Genomic DNA, 26,746 nt, shown 5'->3' with positions numbered 1-26,746 from the left:
GCCACAAAAAACAACCAAATTAGCGGGTTAAACATACCAAAATTTTTGTTTGAAAATTGGTAAAATTTTTAACATAGATCTTCTAGTGTTCTTCCTGGAAGGCACGTACCGCCTAATGAAAACCTTCTACAGCAAGGTTTTTTACTTCCAACGATCAGGTATCTTTATATAGGTGCCACCGATGTAGCCAAGGGAGGTCCGGGGGTGGCCGGTGGTGGCCGGTGGTATTTTAACGGACGATATTCAAAACATCTGATCTTGAATGTTATATTTATTGCCCACAACGGCCGGTTTTTCGGTACCGAATTGGCCGGGAACCACAATAAATTAGCGTTCCGGGCAGCGGCGGCCACCTCATACCAGAAATAGTCACTTTATAAGTCGGCGTTACAGGAAAGGGCATCCACAATTGCAGATTACAGCGTTCTGATGGTTACACTGTATTCAGGAAACATAGCTACAGAAGTGTTAAAAACTTAGTCTAGTTAAAATAACTATCTGGCCTAACAATAAAAACTCGAATATTTATTATCAAAAACGGTCTTATTGTTTTTATACACTTTTTGGTGCGCTCAAACCTATTGTCGAGGTTTGGAGCTAATCATCAGTTAAAAGTTATCGATATTGGGAACCTCGAGAATTATCGTTTATTGGCGGCAAAGCAAATGTCATGTGGAATGGCATATACTCTAAACGTCAAATCAATCAAAACAATCATTCTGTAAAGCCTTGAGAGCACAAGCAGCATCTTTGCCGCAAAACAAATAAAATAAATAAACCAAAGTTTCAGACCGCCTGCGTCCATAAAGTTAACCCTACACAACCAGTTTCCCAATAGAAACACGTAAGTATCGCCTGAATACTTGTTGTGTTGTCTATATTCAATACAATCTTGTTATTGTTCGTCTTTGGGCAACAATTAACTTCCGCTCTAGAATTACTCTGTAGATTTAGAACCCCTATAAATCAATACGCTTGTAGCGGAACTTTTACACCTATTGGCGAAGTTTTTTTCCACTCCGATTGAAACACCTCCAAAACATGATTTTTGAACGCCTTTACATCATCTTCAGGCAACAAAAATCGTTGAACCCGCCTTTTTTTCTTGATGTTCTGAAATCAAATGAAGTCATTGGATCCCCAGTCAGGGCTGTACGGCGGACAACCAATCAATTTCACGTTTTGTCCGGTCAAACAAGCGCTGGTTTGAATATATGTGTGAAAACCCACATTGTCATGATGCAGAATGATTCGTCTTCTCTTGCTCGTTTTTCTTATTTCTCAGGAGACTTCAGACAAAAAAATTATAGTATAGCACTCACAATTACCCGTCCTATATTTTTCAAGCCGTATAGTCGCCACACGGTCAGTTTTGCTGAAGAAACAGGCGATCTTTTGCTTCGAAGTGCTTCTTACATGAACAACTTTCGTTGGATTTGGTTCGCTTTCGATGACCCAAACGGCCGATTCCTGCTTTGTTTCGGGCTCCCAAGTATAGATCATAGATTCGTCGTCTGTGACGATCTTATAAACGTCGTTTGAAGCATCGCGATCGATTTTACGCACAATATCGTTGAACCAATTCACAGGAGCCTTTTTTAAGCGATTGTCCAATTTTGCTGGATCTAACGAGAAAATCCATTTTTGCGGTCAGGTGTTTATGTTTTGGCGAGTGCCGACCATCCTTTATCGACATACACAGATTACATTTGATCGATACACTCTTGCGGTAATTAGCCACGTCGAAAGTTCTGAAAAATTATTGAACGAAAATGTTCAAAAGTAAATTCCATTTTTTGTAAAGTGGTTTTTTCAAGTCACTGTAAACAACTCATAACATGATCGTACGACAAACTGTCCTGAGTATGTCAAGGCTAAAAACTGTCAAACTTTCAAAAAAAAAAAGAAAAAAAGAAAATCAAATCGCGTCTGGCAAGGTAGTTTTCGTGTAGCCCTCGTATTTAGCTAAATTTAAATTTGAAAACAACAAATATGAGATTAAGCTTGACTTACCTACAAATAGTAAATTTCCAAAGGTGGTTATACTGCATAAAAAGTTTATAGAAATACCTAGCACATGGTGTGATTATGTAAACATGTCCGTCACATAATGTATGTATTTACGCTTATTTCTGTGTATATGTTATTTGATTCTTAGACCGTGATAACTCAAGAATAGTAAATTCTTTTTAAGAATCTTCTTTTAAAAATGAACTGAATGAAGCTTCCAAATATGACCTTTGGCCGAGTAATTTCTGCTACACACATTATATCGATGGTCACGTTGCACAGTGTCACGACCGTGGCCAAAAATGGTCAAAGTCAGGTACTTCGGAATACAAATTCATTGATGAGAATATAAAGTAAACATTTCAATTTGAAGGAATTTTATTTATGGAATTGATTTGTCAAGTAGTTTTGTCCATGTGAAGGTTAAAATCCGATAATTGTTGGAAATGTGTATTTTTGTCATTATTTTACTTAAATTAATAACTTGTATTATTCTCCAAAATTGTAATATTTAAAGTAATTTATCGTTCTAAAATAAATTTTTAAGATTGCTTTGGATGTAGTAAACATAGATTTAATTTTGTTTGGGAGTAAATAGTGATCGTATGGTGTTAACAGCTACCCAAGTCTGTGGTACTTAGTAAATCGATTTTGTGAGCCAAATTTTAAAATTAATGGAGTGGGGAAAAGGTTGTAAAAAAGTGCATATCGATATTAATTGCTGCTTTAGTTGTGAAAAGTGAGTACTTCAAATATATAAAGGTTCCAGCTGCAGAGGTTTGCAGACGAACATATCATTTCTCTTTTTCAGTGACCACCTCAGTCAGAGGATACTCCCTTTTTTAACAAAGCGTTTTGGCTATAGCGCGAAAACGAATGAACCGATCATCATATATTTTTGTGGGCTTATTAAGTACCTAATAAGCTTGCTTCAAAACGAGGGAATTTTACAAATATAAATTAAAAAAATGGTGAACAGCGTAAATCAAAATTCGATTTTTTACAAAAAATTTGACCGTTTTTGACCAATATTCGGTCAAAAAAATTTTTTAAAGGAAATTTCTGATATATTAAGGCAAGAGTTTGATATATTCAATATGCTCACAAACAATATGAAGACTAAGTACCAAATTTGAGTCATTTCGGGTGGATGTTAAGGCCACAACACTCAAAATACCGAAAATGAGGAGGCACGGTTCTATGGGGGCTATAGGAAGACGAGGACCTATACCGACAGATTTCTGGTAGAACGTTATAAGTCACCTAACGAAGACGTAATACCAAATTTCAGCCATTTCGGCGTGATAATCAGGCTAAAACCTACAAAATACCGATAATCGGGAGGTACCGTTGTATGGGGGCTATATGAAGGCGTGGACATATGCAGACAAATTTCAAGGTGAAGGTATAATGCCCCCTGCGAAGACTAAATACCAAATTTCAGCAATTTCTGTTTAATAATGAGGCTAAAATCTTCAAAATACCGATAATCCGGAGGTACCGTTGTATGGGGGCTATATCAAAACGTGGACCTAAGCCCACAATTCTCTGTTGGAATGTTTGATACCTCTGCCGAAGACTAACCACAAAATTTGAATACTTTCGGTTGGTCTTTGTGTCTAAAACATTCAAAATACCGAAAATCGGGAGGTACGGTTCTATGGGGGCTATATCAAAACGTGGACCGACCAACCCAATTTTTTGTCCTGAAGATTGTAAGTCAATATTAGGTACGTGTACCAAAATTGATGCACCTACGACAACTCCTTCTATTTTTGGCCACAGTTAATATGAACTCGCGACATTGTGCGACGTAGCCAAGGGTGGTCCGGGGATGGCCGGTGTTATTTCAACGAACGATATTAAAAACATCTGATCTTGAATATAACATTCATACATATTGGATGACGAAGGGGATGGAAGAAACCAAGGAACGGTCCTGGTCGGCTTCAACATGGCAAAGCCCAGGATTTATCCTGGTCCCTCTTTCACCTCAAGTGGACACTGACCTCCCCGTGGTGTCACCTGGGGAGTGAGCTAACATATGCCGCGCGTTCACACATAAGAACGTTAAAAACTTGGGTTTGGGCGTCGGGTTAGTCAGCCAACCCCTCTAAAGTTGACGAAGCCCGCAAACGTTTTAGGGCCATGATCTGCGAATCTGCACCTGGAATGTTCGCACTCTTTATAGAGAAGGCGCAGTTTACGCATTGGCAAATGTACTTGAAAAGTACAACACCGATATTACTGCCATACAGGAAATACGATGGATTCGGAATGTGCGTCACAACAACACTTAAAGGTGACGCATTGTATTATAGCTGCCATGACACAAAGCATGTGTTTGGTTGCGAATTTGTAGTTTGTCGGAGGTTAAAACATCTGGTATCCAGCTTCACCCCAGTGAATGAAGGACTTGCTGCAATTTGAGTCAAATCAAGGACGAACAGACCAAAGATATATTTTACGAGCACTTAGAAGAAACTTATGACCGTTGCCCAGCCCGAGGAGCAAACATAGATTCGGACCACTACCTTGTTGCAGCCAAGGTACGTACCCGTCTAAAAGTTGCAAATAAAACACGAACAGATACAACACGGATGTTTGATATCGGTAAGCTGCAATCACAACAGATAGCCACAGCATATTCCACTCAATTAGCTCAATTGCTTAATGAAAGTACTCTTTGTCCCGATAATATATCAGCACAATGACAAAATATTGCCCACTCCATGCAAACAGCCGCAAAATGCATACTTCCATACCAGAGGCAGAATGAAGCCCGAAAGTTCTACCAAAGAGTGAATCATCAAACTGACGGCTTTGGTGCAGGCACGTCCTTCTGTAGAGACCAGCAAGGTAAATTGTTAAATGATGCAGATAGTGTGCTCAGGATATGGAGAGAACATTTCTCCAAACTGTTGGTAGCGAAGACGGCGGAGATACCACAGATCCAATCCCAGAAGACAGTATTGAATGTATACCGCCCAGCCAAGATGAGGTAAAGACAGCAATAAGTATGCTGAAGAATAATAAGCAGCAGCTGATGGAACCTGAGCATCCTGTGCCCAAAAAAAAATTCTCCCTATTGCCTACAAGATAGTGTCAGGGATATTATGCGAAAGACTAAAGCCTATGGTCAATAAAATAATTGGAGACATACCAATGCGGCTTTAGACCTGGCAAGTCCACCATTGACTAGATATTTAACCTGCGGCAAATCCTGGAGAAGACCCAAGAGATGCAGATCGACACCTACGACCTTTTTGAATTTGGTATTCCTGCAAAGCTCATTCGGCTTTGTAAGATGACTTTAACTGATACTAGGTCCTCAGTTAAAATAGGAAAGAACCTCTCCGAATAATTCAGTACCAAAAGAGGTTTCAGACAAGGAGACAGCCTTTCGTGTGACCTGTTCAACATCCTGCTGGAAAAGGTTATACGAGATGCAACTGTCAAAAGAATTGCCACAATATACAGCAACAGCCACATGTTACTTGCTTTTGCTGATGACATTGACATCATGGGACGATCAGTTAAGAAAGTAATTGATATCTTTAAGAAGGTCGAAGGAGAATCAGTAAAAGTGTGTCTGGCAGTAAACGGCGAAAAGACAAAGTTAATGGTATCGACGCGCAATGCGTCCATAGAGCTGGGACCAACAGTGAAAATTGGTTCCTATAATTTTGAGGTAGTAAAAGACTTCGTCTACCTCGACACCGCCATAAACACAACAAACATCATCAGTTGTGAAATAAAGAGAAGAATAGAGTTGGTCAACATATGCTACTTTGACTTAAGTAAGCAGTTTAAAAACAAGGCCACAACTCGTCAAAGAAAAACAACGCTTTACAAAACACTGATACTACTTGTGCTAATGTATGATTCCGAAGCCTGGTTACTTGCGCAAGCAGATAAAGTAGTGATCTTCGAAAGATCTACGGGCCAATCTGCGTTGACGGTGAATATCGACGTCGTATGAACTACGAGCTATATCAGCTATACAAAGACATCAGTATAGATAAACGTATCGAGATGCAACGATTGCGTTGGCTAGGCCATATCATAAGAATGAGCGATGATAAACCCGCTAAAAAGGCTTGTAAATACGGGCCACATGGCGGTACGCGCAGAACTGGCAGTCCAAGGCTTCGATGGAGCCAGCAAGTGAAAAAAGAGATGGAAAGACGCGGCATTCCAAAAAGCGAAGTAGCAAACAGAGAAAAAAGGAGATCTTTTCTTAGTTAGTAATTCGTCCTCAAGTGCTGTGCAACAGCTAATTATCATGATTTTCGTTGTTGCAAAATTTGTCAACTTCATTCTCTTGTTGGATATTTCATTGTGGAGACTGAATCTGCGGACATGTGGTCAAATGATATTCTCTTTTTCAATGTTGAAAAAAATATTGTAGACTATAGGGTAGGACACTCTTTCTCTTTTTCTAGACACTCGTAAAATATATCTTAGGTTTGGTAGTTCTTGTCTTTGGTCTTGACATTGACGTAGATGAGACTGACCTTGTAAAATGTATGTTTTATCCGAACGTTATACGTTCTACCCATTCTACACAGGCATAGAACCTCTGTTCAAACCCCAGTCAGTCCGCAAACTCCTTGTCAATCTACCAAAAACCGTAGCCCGGTACGGTAGGTAGCATTCGGCGGACAACAACGTTAACACAGTTTTGCCGCACCTTAGCAGGGTGACGTTATGATAAGGCTAACTACAAACCTACAGCTAACCTCGTGTGTATTTCATAACAGATTGCTATAATAGTAGTTCTTTTGAGCATGCGGCAAAGCGTGAATTACATATTCTCTGTAGAAAGTTCGGATCATGGTTCTTGTCAAAAGTTTCATTTTTATACCCTCAGCATTTATGCTAACGAGGGTATATATATACACTTTCATACGGACAAAATGTGCCTCATCGAAATAATGGTTTTAGATCCCAAGTATGTTTGGACGAAATGTGTTTCAGACAATTTGGAGTCGATTGAGCAATGTCCGTCCGTCTGTCTTTCTGGCTGGCTGGAGCGCACGATAACTCTCGAACGGATGAACCGATTTGGTCCAAAAATTGGCTAGCGCATTACATTGTCCAAACTTAGTTTAAGTTCGAAGATGGGTTATATCGGCCCACTCCTTCCGGTACCTCCCCCACAAAAGTTCGAAAATGTTCGGAAAACTTATGCCCACGATAACTCTTGAATGGAGTAGCCCATTTGGCCCAGACTTTCTACATCGTGTAAGTTCTACCAGTCTTAGATGAAGTTCCAATATGGACTCAATCGGTCCACTCCTTCGGGTACCTACCACACAAAATTTCGGAAAAGTTCAGTTTAGGACCTGTTCTCGAATCGTTTTGATTTTTGTTGTAACAACTTGCATTCTCTGTCCCCCCATACAACGGTACAAGTTTCATAAGGGGCAAGTCCATACTTCCTGAGGAAATAGTCTGAAAGGTGCAAAAAAAACCTTATGGCACCGTGTGTAGTGGTTGGAACGCAAGATAAATCTCAAACGGATCTGCCAATTCAGTCCAAAATTTGGCCTTCGTAATATTTTGTCTAAACATAGTTTAAGTTCGAAGATAAACCCTCAGGTACCTCCCTCACAAAAGTTCAAAAATGTTCGGAAAAATTATGCGCACGATAACTCTTGAAGGGAGTGACCGATGCAATCCATACTCTGCACATCCTAAAATATCTACCACATATAGGACAAATATATTGAATATGGACTATATTTGTCTACTCCTTCTGGTACATCCCACACAAAATTTCGGATAAATTAACTTTAAGACCTGCTCTTGAATCACATTTGAATTTGTTGAAGCGATTTGCATCGCTACCGCCATTACGACGGTAAAAGTTTTTTCAGGGGCAAGTCCATATTTCATGGGACAACATCCAGAAAGGTGTGAAAAACTCTATGTCACCATAAGTGGCTCTCGCACTGTTCTACCGATTTGGTGCAACATTTGGTCTTCGTCATATTTTATCCAAATTTAGTTTCACTGGGCATTACCGGTCCCCAACTACCGGTTCTTCTCTCCAATATTTAAAAAATTTCACTAAAATGTTAGGACGATATCACTTGGACCAATTTGGTCCAAACTTTGGATCTCCTAATGTTTTGTCAAAATTTAGTTTACCTTCTAAAATGGCCCATATCGATCCTCCCTAAGGGTACCTGACCCACAAAAGTTCAACATTTGTGTTAATTCCTAACCAACATTTTTGCCGGCAAGTTCAAATGTTCAAAAGGGCCAAACAATTCTGAAGAGACCCTAAATACATTCGATCTGTCCGTATATGAAAGTTTCAATTCACATTGACTGAGGATATACATATCTCTGTCGGCAAAGCCGACTGACACTTTTTTACTTGTTTCCTTTTAATTCTATGTCCCCTGGTAAATACAAATGCTGTGTTCCTTTAGATGTTTAAATTTCACTATAATTTCTATATTTATTCATTTTCCAGAAAACTTTGTGATGGCATTATAAAATGAAAGAATAGATTTCTCATCGCATCATGAATAATAATCACCTGTCATAAATCATAATAAAAATTACACATAATAACTTACTAATCTCCGCAGGACTAAGAGGAAAGAGTGTATCTTCCTTCAAAGAGTGTTCCTCGAAAGCAGCACTACAATTTATTTACACAACATGAACAACATATTTAAGGTTCTTCTTACTAGGAAAAAAACGTAACCTAACCATGACTCTGAGTATAGAAAAACATAATTCTTGAGAAGGATAAAGTGAAGTCAAGAACAACAACCACAACACGTTGCGATGCATAGGTTCACGTGCAACATGCAAATTATGAATAGTGAATAATAATGAATAACAGCAGCAACAACAACAGCAATGTTTAACAATAATGAAAGAGAAGTAGAAAAAAAGTTATGTGGCACGTTCATTATCCTCAACCATATCCTGTTGGCTCGATGGCATGGCATGTCTACATGACACCCAGAACGATATGAGACGGTTGGGGAGTTTCTACCTTACTCTATTTAATAAAGTGGAAAGACAACACAAATAAAATACAGTAGAATCAAGATAAATCGTAACATGAAGGGTTCGACCACTCCTACGATTTAAAGGCATCACCATATACGCTAAGCAGGAGCGACTATTTGTTATGGATTAGTGAAGTTTTTGATATATTGCAATTCGAGGTATTGTCATCCACTGTAAATTAACTTTTCTGTTTTTCCAACTCCTTCCAAAGAAATTGGACCATAGCTCAGACCAAGCAAAGCCTTTAAGAAACTTGAAAATGTTGTTCTTCTTCGTTTTTTTTTTCTGCCATCTACCCAACCTGTTAATATTGAAAAATTGCTTATGAATTAATAATGAGATTTTGCATGAAAATGGCTAAAGATAAGATATTTTAAAACATTCCTTGACATTTTAAAGACTGCAATCTATTTTAAGAGTTTGATATGAAAGGCTTCAAAATTCGCCTTTTACATTTTCACAATGAACACTGAAAAAGGAAGAATAGCCCATAATCCTGAATAATGATGTACTCAAAATGCATATCCATGATATTGACATTAATGTTGTCTGTTTTCTATTTTCCATCGCCTTTCTTTGGAGAAGGCCAATATTTCAAGTTCAGCCTTTGCATAGCAAACAAATATAGATAAGCTACAAAGGATACTTTATAGGCCAGACAGATTAAAAAGCTTTTAAATGTCAGTTGGAATTTATTTAAACAAGGTAAGGTAGATAGATATAAAACATATTTGTAAATATATGTATTCAAGTGGGTTTAAATGGAACAAGCCGAGCAACAATGACATCCGCGTGGTGTCAACTGGGGGAACTTGGGTTTATATTAGTGTATGTTTTCATCATGATATTGGCAATGTATCCCTGATGAGAGTGCCGGGTAGTTGAAGAACCCCAAGTTGTATGTATATTTCTTTTGCCAGATCCGCATCCACCACATGTCATCGGTAATATGTGTTGGATATAGGGCTCCGGTCTTAGCCAACCCAGGATGGCAGTAGTTATGTTGCTGCTTTCTAAGCTAGAATATCTTATAGCTCATCTCCAACTTCGTTATCAAATTCAGCTTGTTAACGCGATCCGGAAACAATCCTCACCGTCACCTGTAGCTTGCAAGTTGAAACGTTTTTAGGAAGGATCGAACAACAAGCGAATGAAGACGACTTTTATATATTATATACCTGTTTGGTCAGTACAGACCTATCTCGCTTGAGCTTGACTATAATGATACATGGGGTAGCAGTAAAGTGTGGGACTGCCGAGGTAGAGGTGCTTAATATGTACATATTGTATCCTCGCAACTCTCTCATCGACACAGACCACTTTCCTATAATCTTCCCCGTTAACAACCAACCTAACTTCAAAATAATTGACCGCCATGGAAAAGCTGATTGACAAGGTTTCAGAGGAATTACTAATTACAACTTCTTCCATCTGAGGAATATGAAAATATCTGTCGCTAAATCTGAAGATATTGGCAGATGCCGTCCTGATTCCGACTTACTACCACAAGATATTGGGTCGTACGATAAACATTATGTTTGAGTCGTCCGCGAATGACAAATTAAGTCGCTGCCCCGCTAATAGTTAAACAACACATTCTTTGCCACAAGCTGGTACACGAATTGTGGGACGCCAAATACTGCAATCGAAAGTGCAAGTTAAAAACAACTGCAAGAATTTTAATGTTAGTTCGGCTTATATGACAAATGTTCGGGATCAGGACACCAAAATAAGTCCATGTGGTCCTGATTTCAATTATTTTTGTATCCATCCATCTGCCTGGCATGATAAAATGTCTTCCAAACTAAAATTGAGTTCCAAGAAGTTTTATATCCGATTTCATCTTCGGTTACCACCATTACAAAAGTTAAAATTGTTCTCCTAAAGGGCGTGTCTAGATCGGACTATATCGGCCCACTTCGTCTAGTACCTCCCTAACAAAATTTCAACATGTTCACTTAAGTACAGTTTCTTTTCTGGCGTAATGATCCAAAAGCTCTAGGGTAACCAACTGACATGGCTGTTTGTCACGATTATTATTGAAACGAATGACTCCCAAAATTAGATCCCGTTCCAACATGAACTATGTCAGTTCATTCATTCAGGTACCTCCTCCGCTAAAGTTCAATAATTTTGCACTTTAATGTTATTTCAGGTCACTTCTGGTATCGTGTTTATATTTTATTGACGGTAGCCGTTGTGTTCATGCCTACAATATTATATTTTTGCCAGGGAAAGCCAATTCTTCTCAAGATATGATCACCGAAATATCTCCCTAAGGAGAGGACCGATATGGGCCATTTTAGAAACAAAATTAGTTCCTGTGTTCAAGAGCTATCGTGCATACCATTTTAGTGAGCTTTTTTAAAAATTGGGGGAAATACAGAAAGTTGTGGACCGGTATTGCCCATCTTCGAAACTAAGTTTGAACAAAATTTGAATAATGCTAAATTTTGGACCAAATCGGTTGAACAGTTCAAGATTTATCGTGCTCTCCAACCACTACATACGAGGGCGGTTCGGAAACTTCTTAGCCTATCTATGAAAGAGAATAGTTAGTTTTTCAAAAATATTTTTATTTTTCAATATAATCTCCTGAAACTTCAATACACTTAGTCCAACGCTTTTCTAGCAATTCTATCCCTTGATTAAAATAGTTTTCCCAAGGTCTTCAAAATAGTGGTTTACAACTGTAATTGCATCTTCATTTGAGGTAAAACGCTTGCCAGCAAGGAATTTTTTTAGATTTGGGAACAAGTTAAAATCACAGGGAGCTAAATCAGGAGAATAAGGCGGGTGGCCAAGCAACTCGTACTTTAATTCGTTGATTTTAGCCATTGTTAAAACACTCTTGTGCGCTGGTGCGATGTCTTGATGAAAAATTATTTTTTTGTGTTGTAAGCCAGGACGTTTTTCTCGAATTTGTACATTTAATTGATCCAAAGGTTGCAATAGTACTCTGAATTTATTGTTTTACCCTTACCAGCCGATTGAATTGTTTTTACCTTCTTTGGGCACTTCCTCCAGCTTCAATCTATTGTTTGGATTGTTCTTTTGTCTCTGGAGTATAGTGGTGGATCCATGTCTCATCAACAGTTATGAAACTACGCTTAAAATCCATTTTATTTCGCTTAAAACGATCCAAACAAGCTTGAGAAATTTTCATTCTTATGCGTTTTTGATCGACTGTTAACAAATGCTGCACCCATCTTGCAGAAAGCTTTTTCATCTGTAGTTCTTCATGCAAAATTAAATGGACTCGATTATTTGAGATGCCCATGATATTAGCAATTTCACGCACTTTTATTCGTCGATCATTTAATACCATATCATGCACTTTGGCTACAATTTCTGTTGTTGTTGCTGTTTCTGGACGTCCACTACGTGGTTCATCTTCAATGCTTGTACGACCACGTTTAAATTCAGCAACCCAATTTTTTATTGTTGCATATGAAGGAGCACTTTCACCTAACACATTCACCATATCATTATGAATTTCTTGTCCCGATAAACCTTTTTATACCCTCAGCATTTATGCTAACGAGGGTATATACACTTTCATACGGGCAAAATGTGCCTCATCGAAATAATGGATTTAGACCCCACGTATGTTTGGACGAAATGTGTTTCAGACAATTTGGAGTCGATTGAGCAATGTCCGTCCGTCTGTCTGTCTGTCTGTCTGTCTGCCTGTCTGGCTGGAGCGCACGATAACTCTCGAACGGATGAACCGATTCGGTTCAAATTTCGGCTTTCGTAATATTTTGCCCAAAGTTCGAAGATGAGCTATATCGGTCCACTCCTTCCGGTACCTCCCCCACAAAAGTTCGAAAATGTTCCGAAAATTTGTGTGCACGATAACTCTTGAAGGGAGTAACCGATTTAGTCCACACTTTGCCCATCGTGGAGCGTGTACCAGACTTAGATCAGGTTTTAATATGGACTCAATCGGTCCACTCCGTCGGGTACCTCCCACATAAAAATTTGGAAAAGTTCAGTTTAGGACCATCTCTCGAATCGCTTTGATTTTTGCTTTAGCAACTTGTATTCACTGTCCTTCATACGACGGTATAAGTTTCATCAGGGGCAATTCCATACTTCCTGAGAAAATAGCCTGAAAGTTGCAAAAAAAACCCTATGACACCGTGTGAGAAGGTTGGAGCGCAAAATAACTCTCGAACAGGTCTGCCTATTCGGTCCAAAGTTTGGCCTTAGTAATATTTTGTCCAAACATAGTTTAAGTTCGAAGATAAGCCATATCGGTCCACTCCTTCAGGTACCTCCCCCACAAAAGTTCAAAAATGTTCGGAAAATTTGTTCATACGGTAACTCTTGAAGGGAGTGGCCGAATTGGTCCATACTTTACACATCCAAATATATCTACCAGATATAGATCAGGTTCAAATATGGCCTATATTTGTCCACTCCATCCGGTACCTCCCACACAAAATTTCGGATACATGTTCACTTTAAGACCTGCTCTCGAATCACTCTGATTTTTGTTGAAGCAACTTGCATTCGCTGCCTCAATTGCGATGGTAAAAGTTGTTTCAGGAGCAAGTCCATACTTCTTGAGCATACATTCCTGAAGTTGTAAAAAACCCCTATGGTACCATATGTAGTGGCTGGCGATCCATTCTTTTTAGTATCTCCTCCGCAAAACTTTTGATCTTTAACCTTATCAACATTTTTGTCAGTTCAAACGCCCAACATTTTAAAAACTCCCTAAATAAATGCGTTTTTTGGGAAAAAATTGTTTCAATATACACAGGCTGAGGGTATATCTCTGTCGGCAAAGCCGACTGATACTTTTTTACTTGTTATGTAAATATTTAATGACAGCACTCATTTCTAATTTTTCCATTGTAAAAAATTGCGGATGCGTCTTTTTTGAATACCTGTTTCTATATGAAGGAGTTGCCAGATCGAAATATGTGTTCACATGTGTTCATAACAGAGATGGAAGTTTCCAAAACACTTAACTTTCTGTTTATACCGCGCTTTTTGTGCTAGGCTAAGAAGTTTCCGAACTGCCCTCGTATGGCGCCATAGGGTTTTTTACACCTTTCGGGCTGTTTTCCCAAGAAGTATGGACTTGAAAGTTGTACCGTCGTATGGGGGTAGTGAATACAATTTACTACAAAAAAAATCAAAGCAATTTGGGAGCAGGTCCTTAACTGAACTTTTTCGAAATTTTTTTGTGGGAGGAGTGGACCTATTGAGTCCCCATCTAAGTCTGGTATGAATTTCACGATGTGCAAAGTATGGACCAAATCCGTTACTACCTTCCGAACATTTTCGAACTTTTGTGGGGGAGGTACCGGAAGGAGTTGACTGATATAAACCATCTTCGAACTTAAACTAAGTTTGGACAAACTATTACGAAAGCCAAATTTTGGTACGAATGGTTGATCCGTTCGAGAGTTATCGTGCGCTCCAGGCAGCCAAACAGACGGACGGACATGGCTAAATCAAATTGTCTGAAACACGTTTCGTCCAAACATACTTGGGGTCTAAAACCATTCCCAGCAAAATGTTCGATGCCAAAGATGCCATTCAATCATGGGGGCAAGTGAGCTGGCATGTCATCTTTTTAGCATCTTCATCGATGAATTTTATATGAGCGTGGACCCCAAAAGATGCTATTCACTTTTGGATCCAAAGCATGTCATTTACACCAATGCATTGACATGTCATTTTCACCAATGCTGTGGCATGTCATTTCCACCAATGTCATTGTCATTTTCACCAACCCTTTGCAATGACATTATCATTACGACGAGAGTTTTGACAACGTTGGTTGTGACATCGAGTCTCCGACAACATCAAGCCTATTGTAAATAAATAATCTATATATAAAAGAGTAGTGAGGTGAGTGACTGACTGACTGATTGACTGACTGATTCATCAGCGCCCAGACGATACCGCTGAAGCTAGAAAGTTGAAATTTTGGGTGTAGGTTGCTGTTGGTGTGTAGGGGTGAGATAAGGCTGGGTTTTTGGAAATTCGACCTAGAAGTGTACGAAAAGTACTAAAAGGTACTAAATATGGTACCCTTTGTATTAGGCAAACGGTAAGAGCTAGAATTCTGAAATTTGGAATGAGGGTAACTGATGGAGAGCTAGAAAGATGTACCAAAGGGTTTTTGGAAATTCGAACTATAAGTGTACGAAAAGTACAAAAGGGTACTAAATTTAGTACAATTGAGATTTGGGTGAACATATAGAGCAGGAATCCTGAAATTTGGAATGAAGGTCACTGATGAAGAGTAACGATGAAAGGTTTTTGGAAATTCGAACTATAAGTGTACGAAAAGTACTAAATGGAACTAAATTTAGTACTATTTGGATTTGTGTGAACGGATAGAGCTGGAATACAGGCATTTGGAATGAGGGTCACTGATGAAGAGTAATAATGAAAGGTTTTTGGAAATTCGAATTACAAGGGTACGAAAAGTACTAAATGGTACTAAATTTAGTACAATTTTGATTTGGGTGGACGGATTGAGCTGGAAGACAGACACTTGGAATGAGGGTCACTGATGAAAAGTAACAATGAAAGGTTTTTGTAAATTCGAACTATAAGTGTACGAAAAGTACAAAAGGGTACTAAATTTAGTACAATTGAGATTTGGGTGAACATATAGAGCAGGAATCCTGAAAGTTGGAATGAAGGTCACTGATGAAGAGTAACGATGAAAGGTTTTTGGAAATTCGAACTATAAGTGTACGAAAAGTACTAAATGGTACTAAATTTAGTACTATTTGGATTTGTGTGAAGGGATAGAGCTGGAATACAGGCATTTGGAATGAGGGTCACTGATGAAGAGTAATAATGAAAGGTTTTTGGAAATTCGAATTACAAGGGTACGAAAAGTACTAAATGGTACTAAATTTAGTACAATTTTGATTTGGGTGGACGGATTGAGCTGGAAGACAGACACTTGGAATGAGGGTCACTGATGAAAAGTAACAATGAAAGGTTTTTGTAAATTCGAACTATAAGTGTACGAAAAGTACAAAAGGGTACTAAATTTAGTACAATTGAGATTTGGGTGAACATATAGAGCAGGAATCCTGAAAGTTGGAATGAAGGTCACTGATGAAGAGTAACGATGAAACGTTTTTGGAAATTCGAACTATAAGTGTACGAAAAGTACTAAATGGTACTAAATTTAGTACTATTTGGATTTGTGTGAAGGGATAGAGCTGGAATACAGGCATTTGGAATGAGGGTCACTGATGAAGAGTAATAATGAAAGGTTTTTGGAAATTCGAATTACAAGGGTACGAAAAGTACTAAATGGTACTAAATTTAGTACAATTTTGATTTCGGTGGACGGATTGAGCTGGAAGACAGACACTTGGAATGAGGGTCACTGATGAAAAGTAACAATGAAAGGTTTTTGTAAATTCGAACTATAAGTGTACGAAAAGTACAAAAGGGTACTAAATTTAGTACAATTGAGATTTGGGTGAACATATAGAGCAGGAATCCTGAAAGTTGGAATGAAGGTCACTGATGAAGAGTAACGATGAAAGGTTTTTGGAAATTCGAACTATAAGTGTACGAAAAGTACTAAATGGTACTAAATTTAGTACTATTTGGATTTGTGTGAAGGGATAGAGCTGGAATACAGGCATTTGGAATGAGGGTCACTGATGAAGAGTAATAATGAAAGGTTTTTGGAAATTCGAATTACAAGGGTACGAAAAGTACTAAATGGTACTAAATTTAGTACAATTTTGATTTGGGTGGACGGATTGAGCTGGAAGACAGACACTTGGAATGAGGGTCACTGATGAAGAGTAATAATGAAAGGTTTTTGTAAATTCGAACTATAAAGGTACGAAAAGTACTAAATGGTACTAAATTTAGTACAATTTGGGTTTGGGTGAACGAATAGAGCTGGAATCCTGAAATTTGGAATGAAGGTCACTGATAGAGAGTAAAAAAGAAAGGTTTTTGGAAATTCGAATTACAAGGGTACGAAAAGTACTAAATGGTACTAAATTTAGTACTATTTGGATTTGTGTGAAGGGATAGAGCTGGAATACAGGCATTTGGAATGAGGGTCACTGATGAAGAGTAATAATGAAAGGTTTTTGGAAATTCGAATTACAAGGGTACGAAAAGTACTAAATGGTACTAAATTTAGTACAATTTTGATTTGGGTGGACGGATTGAGCTGGAAGACAGACACTTGGAATGAGGGTCACTGATGAAAAGTAACAATGAAAGGTTTTTGTAAATTCGAACTATAAGTGTACGAAAAGTACAAAAGGGTACTAAATTTAGTACAATTGAGATTTGGGTGAACATATAGAGCAGGAATCCTGAAAGTTGGAATGAAGGTCACTGATGAAGAGTAACGATGAAAGGTTTTTGGAAATTCGAACTATAAGTGTACGAAAAGTACTAAATGGTACTAAATTTAGTACTATTTGGATTTGTGTGAAGGGATAGAGCTGGAATACAGGCATTTGGAATGAGGGTCACTGATGAAGAGTAATAATGAAAGGTTTTTGGAAATTCGAATTACAAGGGTACGAAAAGTACTAAATGGTACTAAATTTAGTACAATTTTGATTTGGGTGGACGGATTGAGCTGGAAGACAGACACTTGGAATGAGGGTCACTGATGAAGAGTAATAATGAAAGGTTTTTGTAAATTCGAACTATAAAGGTACGAAAAGTACTAAATGGTACTAAATTTAGTACAATTTGGGTTTGGGTGAACGAATAGAGCTGGAATCCTGAAATTTGGAATGAAGGTCACTGATAGAGAGTAAAAAAAGAAAGGTTTTTGGAAATTCGAACCATAAGTGCACGCAAAGTATTAAATGGTACTAAATTTAGTACAATTCGGATTTGGGTGAACGGATAGAGCTGGAATCCTGAAATTTGGAATGAGGATCACTGATGAAGAGTAACAATGAAAGGTTTTTGGAATTCGAACTATAAGTATACGAAAAGTAATAAATGGTACTAAATTTAGTACAATTTGGGTTTGGGTGAACGAATAGAGCTGGAATCATGAAATTTGGAATGAAGGTCACTGATGAAGAGTAAAAAAGAAAGGTTTTTGGAAATTCGAATTACAAGGGTACGAAAAGTACTAAATGGTACTAAATTTAGTACAATTTTGATTTGGGTGGACGGATTGAGCTGGAAGACAGACACTTGGAATGAGGGTCACTGATGAAAAGTAACAATGAAAGGTTTTTGTAAATTCGAACTATAAAGGTACGAAAAGTACTAAATTTAGTACAATTTGGGTTTGGGTGAACGAATAGAGCTGGAATCCTGAAATTTGGAATGAAGGTCACTGATAGAGAGTAAAAAAGAAAGGTTTTTGGAAATTCGAACCATAAGTGCACGGAAAGTATTAAATGGTACTAAATTTAGTACAATTCGGATTTGGGTGAACGGATAGAGCTGGAATCCTGAAATTTGGAATGAGGATCACTGATGAAGAGTAACAATGAAAGGTTTTTGGAATTCGAACTATAAGTATACGAAAAGTAATAAATGGTACTAAATTTAGTACAATTTGGGTTTGGGTGAACGAATAGAGCTGGAATCATGAAATTTGGAATGAAGGTCACTGATGAAGAGTAAAAAAGAAAGGTTTTTGGAAATTCGAATTACAAGGGTACGAAAAGTACTAAATGGTACTAAATTTAGTACAATTTTGATTTGGGTGAACGGATTGAGCTGGAATACAGACATTTGGAATGAGGGTCACTGATAAAGAGTAACAATGAAAGGTTTTTGGAAATTCGAACTATAAGGGTACGAAAAGTACTAAATGGTACTAAATTTAGTACAATTTGGATTTGGGTGAACGGATGGAGCTAGAATCCTGAAATTTTAAATTAGGGTCACTGGTGGAGAGTAACAAAGAAAGGTTTTTAGAAATTAGAACTAAAAGTGCACGAAAAGTACTAAATGGTACTAAATTTAGTACAATTTGGATTTGGGTGAACGGATAGAGCTGGAATCCTGAAATTTGGAATGAGGATCACTGTAAAAATGAAAGGTTTTTGGAATTCGAACTATAAGTGTACGAAAAGTAATAAATGGTAGTAAATTTAGTACAATTTGGGTTTGGGTGAACGGATAGAGCTGGAATCTTGAAATTTTGAATGAAGGTCACTGATGGAGAGTAAAAAATAAAGGTTTTTGGAAATTCGAATTAAAATTATACGAAAAATACTAAATGGTACTAAATATAATACAATTTGGGTATGGGTTAACGAATAGGGCCGGAATCCTGAAATTTGGAATGGGGGTCACTGATGAAGAGTAAGAAAGATGTACCAAAGGTCGAAAAGTCCTAAATGGTAGTTTGTTTAGTATGATTTGGATTTGAAGAGCTGGAATCCTGAAATTTGGAATTAAGATTACTGTTGGAATATAGAATTGAGATATGGAGGTATCTTTGGAAAATCGTACTAATTTGCACGAAGTAGTACTAAATGGTACGAAATTCGCTATAATTTGTATTTGCGTGAACAGATTATTGTTGGAGTGTAGGATTGAGGTAGTTTTGGAAATTCGTACTTATGGAAAAGTGCTAAATGTAACTACATTGGCTATAATTTGGGTTTAGGTGAACGGATAGAGCTGAGATATGAAAGTACATTTTGGAAAATCGTGTACGAAAAGTGCTAAATGGTACAAAATTTGGTACCTTTTGGTATTTGCTATATGGTTTAGAATTTTGTACAATTTGTGATTTTGTACAGGGTAGAACTGGAATTTTGAAATTCGGTATTAGATTAGCAGTTGGTGTTTAGAGTGGAGGTAGGGAGTAGGTTTTGAAAATTCGTACTTATTTATACAAAAACTACTAAATAGTCCTCAAATGGGTTTCAGGGGAACTGGAAAACTGAATTGGGGTTAGGATATATGTTGAATATAAGGAAGTAATTTTTGAAACGTTTACCTATGTGTAGGAAAAGTTGGGTAACATGTTGATACCAAAACCATTTTAAATAGTTAAGGTACTAAATTTGGTGTTGGGTGTAGGAACAAAGCTGGGATTATATAATTTAAAAATACGAAATTTGTACAAAAAATACGAAATTGAAAAATATTTGTTATGAAGATCGCTCTAAAGTTTGAGACAAAGTTCTGAGTTTGAAAAATTGTACTGAATATTGCCCCATTGATTTGATGTTAACGCCAAGGAGTTTCTAAATAATGTACTGAAATAAAGTAGTCAAACGTGAAGCATCTTTTCAAAAAATGTTTTTTGTTCTGACCGTTTTGGTATGTAAATTTGAAAATGTGGTCCAATGCGACAATTTTGTTAACTAGAAGGTATTTACCCCTGATATTAAAAAATCCTAAATTGAAATGCCTTCAACAATTTTTCCGTTATACACTGTTGACATACCGGTGCACATTAAGTACAATTTTTTGTAAAGAATTTTTCTAACCTTTCATGCCACAAATTCCGAATTTCGGTTGGAAAATGTGCAGAAGATCTTCAAATACTCTAAATCTTCAAAATATCTCTTCTAATAAACGTGGATTGAAGTGGAGATTTTTTAAATTAAACTTCTATATCCTCTGAGTATTCAAAGTCCAAATTTAAAGAAAATTGGACAATATACATTTGTTCTTCTTTAAAAATACACTAAGTCAAGAGGTACCGAAAACGTGGCCGAAAATTGAACGGACCTATTCGGGTTCTAGCCGAAACCGCTAAAGCCAGAACCTTGAATTGTGAATGTGCGTGATTTTTTTTGTGAAGGGGTGAGATAAAGTTTAGTGTTTGGAAATTCGTACTGGAAGAGAATGCTGTGTTAGTGAAGGGGTAAAACCAGGAGTCAAATCTGAAATTTGCAATATGATACGTAGTTTTCGAAATTCGAAATAAAAAATATGGTAGCTGTGTAGGGATGCGATACGGCAATTTTTTTTTTAAATTCTGACTACAATCGAAAAAATATTGGTAATAAAAATAAGTCTTAGTACAACAATATCTTCAGTATTCACCATTCCCGTATTAAATATTGTTTATATATATTTCGTTTCCTTTCCGCATACGAAGTAGCCGGCATTTGCTAGTCGTACCTACGTAAAATAATTATATGTGCAAACTAATATTGTGATATTTATCGTCGAAAACAAAATATATTTCCAATATTATTTTTACATTGTAGTTAGTGCTTACGATTGCTTTTAAAATATAAAAGAAAATTGCGCTCTTATTAATTTCATATTAGAGAAAAATAATTTATAAACAATTTGTCATAGAAAATAATTATATGTGCAATAACGAACATTTTTAAAAAATTCAAAATAATGAACGAAATTGTTGTACATTTAACATGATATTGTATTGTCCTTGTGGATTAAGACTTGTTGCAGCCTTCGTCTCATAGAACCGACTAGGTTTCTTAAGGTGTTAGTGGTGATATACTCCCATTCCGCCAATAATGCACATTTCAATTATTTCAGCGTCGTGCACTCCTTTGACATCGCAAAAACTTTGGCGGATAGTATGCCTCGAAGGTCTTCAATGGGTTTGTGGCCATGAGTTATAGCTGGCCACCCCAATAACCGTACATTTCGTGCCTTTAAAAACTCATTTGTAGGTCCAACAGGGTGATTCAGGGCAATATCCTGCTGGAAAGTCCAATTTTATCCGTACAGTTCTCCAGCAAAATCTATTAAGTTGTTCTCTAACAACTAAATTTATGTTTCGGCACTCATTTTTGTCGGAACAAAACATAAAGTAGACTGTCGTCCAGCTCTGAATGCAGCGCATACCATAAGAGATACTCCTTGAAAACTTGTATTATTAAATTTCAATTTTTTTCTAAATTTTGCTTATGTCCTCTCACTTTTTGCTTAGTGATAATACCTTAATTGGATTTAATTTGTAATCCCGTTAGTTGAGACATTCGATTTTAATTTACAAACCAATAAAAAATAATTATATGAGAATTATAAAACATTCGCGTCTGTCATGTCATAAAGGGAACAATTAACATCGACGAAAGTCTACTTTAAGGTTTGTTCCGACAAAAATGAGTGCCGAAACATAATTTTAGTTGTTAGAGAACAACTTAATAGATTTTGCTGGAGAACTGTACGGATAAAATTGGACTTTCCAGCAGGATATTGCCCTGAATCACCCTGTTGGACCTACAAATGAGTTTTTAAAGGCACGAAATGTACGGTTATTGGGGTGGCCAGCTATAACTCATGGCCACAAACCCATTGAAGACCTTCGAGGCATACTATCCGCCAAAGTTTTCGCGATGTCAAAGGAGTGCACGACGCTGAAATAATTGAAATGTGCATTATTGGCGGAATGGGAGTATATCACCACTAACACCTTAAGAAACCTAGTCGGTTCTATGAGACGAAGGCTACAACAAGTCTTAATCCACAAGGACAATACAATATCATGTTAAATGTACAACAATTTTGTTCATTATTATGAATTTTCTAAACAATTTCGTTATTGCACATATAATTATTTTCTATGACAAATTGTTTATAAATTATTTTTCTCTAATATGAAATTAATAAGAGCGCAATTTTCTTTTATATTTTAAAAGCAATCGTAAGAACTAACTGCAATGTAAAAATAATATTGGAAATATATTTTGTTTTCGACGATAAATATCACAATATTAGTTTGCACATATAATTATTTTACGTAGGTATATATTTAGAAACAATTGTATAAATAAAAACACAAAATTCATCTCTATTGGATTGATGGAATGGGTTCAAATGATGATGAAAATATCGGATCTTTCACGACTTTCTTTGCATGGGTTCCAATGCTGATGAAAAGATCGGATCTTTCACGACATCCTTTGCATTGGTTCAAATGCTAATGAAAAGATCGGATCTTTCGCGACTTCGTTTGAACCAATGCAAAAGATGCCATGAAATCACGTCATTGCTTGGAACCCCTTCCTTCAAATTTTGCTGGGATTATTTCGATGAGGCAAATTTTGCCCGTATGAAAGTGTATATACCCTCGTTAGCACAAATGCTGAGGGTATAAATATTTAATTTGAAGATCGATATAAGCAAAGCTTTACTACAGCGATCCAAACGATAGTCGGAATATCAATAGTTTGCCAACTCTATCATGTACCTTCCTCACTAAAGTTTTTAATAGTCTATGGGGTCATTTTTACAACACCATAATTTTATTCCCCATGCTTCTCTATTTACGAGTAATGGCACAAATGTTCCACAACCCCCGCAGTATAAGAAGAATTTTTTGGGAATATTGTGTTGATTGGGTCTGAATAATTAGGCCCACTGTCTATCCCACAAAAAACTTACGCCTGAAACTTTTCGAAAATGTTTTTTTTCATCTACGAACATACAGTCGAATTTCTCTATAACGTAGCACTTGGGGATCGAAGAATTACTACGTTATAGAGAAACCAAGGCAAAATGGTTAATTTGACCTACTTACATGAGTAATAAAGAAACAAAAGTGAGTATATGAATAAACATAAATTGAGTTTTTAGTTAGGATTGAAATAAGATTTTTTTTTTATTTTGCCACTATTATTTATCAAGGAATTCACAATTTGCAATGGAAGAAAAATATGATCGGGAACATTGTTTCGAGACTCCAAAAACATGGTCTACAATCATAGCATCTTCAATACGTATTGATGTCTTATTTTGTATTTCAATATCAGCATCTTCTATAGCTGTACGAAGAAAAGCAGCCTTTTTAAAACAGTCGTCATTTGTTTCGCTTTCCGAACAACTAGACACTTATTTTCAAACAACTTTTGTTCTGAAAGCGCTGATAAATGAGTTTTGCTTCTTTTTTTAATGTGCACTTCAATAAAAAGAGCGTTATGAATCTATTTTGTTTCTCATTTGCTGTGTCAACATCAGTGGCAAAAAGTTTGATAATCCGTTAATTAAACACTTCGTTATAGAGAAGTATTCGTAAAAGATAAGTTCGTTATAGAGAGGTTAAAATAGGCGAAAACGGGCTGGAAAAAGTTGTGTTTTGCATTTTTCTTCGTTATAGAGAAAAATTCGTTATAGGGAAGTTCGCTATAGATAAGTTCGACTGTATTATTTACTTTTAAAAAGGGATCTCTTCATAGAAAATTTCGGTCCACCACTGCTACTTTTCATTTTTTGTACATTCATAGGCTAAGGGTATTTCGCTTTCGACAAAGCCGAATGATTCGTACCTAATTATTCATCCACTGTTTAATAAATTGGTAAAAGATTGTTTAGCTTCTGGTTTGTGCCAATTTCATGCCTGGTGTCGTGTCAAATGTAATCCAGAGATTCATCTGTAGCTATTAAAAACACCTTTCTCTTTTCAAACCCTATGTCAAATCCAGATAGTCCAGATGCAGATTTGCATATTATGGTTCATAAAACATTTATGGAAAGAATATTAACATTTGGGGAATACATCAGCCTTTTTAATACTTTTTTTGTAGTAAAATATTTTTCAATGGCTGCGATACTTAACTCAAGATCTTCCAGTTGTAATGTTTTGTTCTGAACATTGTCATGTTTAAGCCACTATCTTTAAAATACCTTAAAATATCTTCCTTGCATAGTACATGCATAAAGTATTCTACACAACATAATACCTCTTAAAATTATATTAAAAACTTTTACATTTATCACGACATTTAATTGCGATTCTCGTAATTCGCCATTATTTTCCATTACCCTTTAACAAAAATAACAAACATGCAATATTACCTGGAATATTCCACTTTGGAATTAACGTTAAAGTTTAAAGCGGAAACGGAAACAACTGCCACAACTTAACAATCACAGGAAACACACTCGAAATAGCGAATTCAACATAACACGTAAAACCATTACCAGACTGCGAACACAAATACAAGCACACAAACAGAGAGACACACACTAGTTGAATTGTTAACACAACTCAGATAGCTTGGAGGGAGACGTGCTCATTTACATTTGATGTATATTACTTCGTCGATACGCATAATAGGGGTATGAAATTAAGATTACAAAATTTAGATCTAAAAAGTCTTCCTTAAATGTTGGACGATGACGGGCTAGAATAGTTTAGTAAAAATGTTTGTTTCTGGAGATTGATTCCCTTGTTACTATGTGTTATTTTTTTGGTTCATTTTGTATACCCCTTTGTCTATATCTGTATATAATTTTTATTTATATTTTCCATTTCCATATGGTAGTGCAAAAGCGTGACGATGACGACTCCAGTGTCAATCATAATCAAAAAGTGGCTAGGAAAAGAATATACCACAGTAATGAATTAGATTTGTTTTCATTTGTAAATGGAGTACCTGTGTGCGCAATAAAGTTAAAATAGAAGACAATTTTTACTTGATGACTTTTTGTTTTTACAATTTCCACTAGAATAAATGTATTTGGCTAGGTTATGCTTTGGGTTAATTTTGAATCTAATTTTAAAGTATACCGTGCAACGAAGGGAGTAACCGATTTAGTAGAAACATTGTACATCGCATTATTTCTTTCAAGTTTTCAAGACAGTTTTACCCAGCATAATCCCTGTGTTCCTGATTACAATGATGTTCGTGGACCTGTCCATACTTCCTCAGATATTTGGTTCAACAGCTCTAAACAACCCTGCCGGTACCAACTGAAATGACTGACGGGCAGTGGAGCGGAAGAACAACAATCCAGACTTACATATATTAAATTCTAAGATGGAATGTGTTGGGCTATTCCTGCACTACAAAAGTTTAACATTTTTCGCAAAAGTGCAGTTTCGGACCATTTTAATTTTTTTACAAAAGATTTTTCTCGGTGTTAACATATTAACGGAGGCACAAGCGACGTCTTTCCATGAAAGTTGTCCCCTTCGAGAGAGGAAATCTGCCTAAGAAAAACCTTGGATGACAGGGAAAATTCGTAATTCGGCCGGGCCAAACTTTTTATACCTGTACCATAAACTATGTATTCTAAACTTATGTGCAATAAATAATTTTCTTTTTGTTACGAAAGCACCAATGCCCACATAAATTATCTAATTCGATCAGCACAAACACGAAAATGCCTGGAATCGGCCTGTATCGTTATAAGCCCCCACATAACACGACGTAGGACTATGTCCACTATTTTTAATGGAAACGTTTTTAGCCAATCACATACAAACACAGAAATCGGTTATAGGAAGATTAGGTCGAATAAAAAAAATTTTGTAACTTCTACACAAAATTGTGTGAAAATCGGGTCGGATTTTGACATATCTGTACAGGGTTCAAAATACCCAAAATCCGCCAAATATGTATATTGGAGCTATATCCAAATCTCGTCCGATATAAAATCTCATATATAAGGTTTTGGGATCAAATGGACAGTTTTTTCGTTTGCCCTAATGGAGCTACACCAAAATGTGGACTGTGTCCGAAATATCTGGTGGATAAGTTTTTTAACCACTTTGCACCCTAAATTCCAAACGGCATCCAAATACATTTAAATGTCCACAACTTTTGGCACAAATACTTACTTACTTAGTTAGCTGGCCCATTACAGAACATTTGTTCCATAGACCGAACTAAGAAAAGATCTCCAATTCTCTCTGTTTTTCGCTTCGCTTTCTGGAATACCGCGCCTTTTCATTTCTTCATCCACTTGTATGCTCCATCGAGGCTTAGACCTGCCGATTCTGTGTGCACCGTCATGTGCCATGTATTCATAC

General features: G+C 36.8%; 1 protein-coding gene across 1 annotated transcript in view; it reads left to right on the top strand.

Annotated features, from left to right (window-relative positions):
• Positions 1–26,746, top strand: part of LOC141399140 (uncharacterized) — a 337,564-nt gene that overhangs the window by 241,002 nt on the left and 69,816 nt on the right. The window lies entirely within an intron of this gene.

Source organism: Musca autumnalis, unplaced genomic scaffold (assembly GCF_047663935.1).
Source record: "Musca autumnalis isolate F117 unplaced genomic scaffold, ASM4766393v1 scaffold_3, whole genome shotgun sequence".
Taxonomy (NCBI): domain Eukaryota; kingdom Metazoa; phylum Arthropoda; class Insecta; order Diptera; family Muscidae; genus Musca; species Musca autumnalis.
The sequence above is the reverse complement of the archived record's forward strand: the minus strand, read 5'-3'. Positions and strand labels throughout refer to the sequence as shown.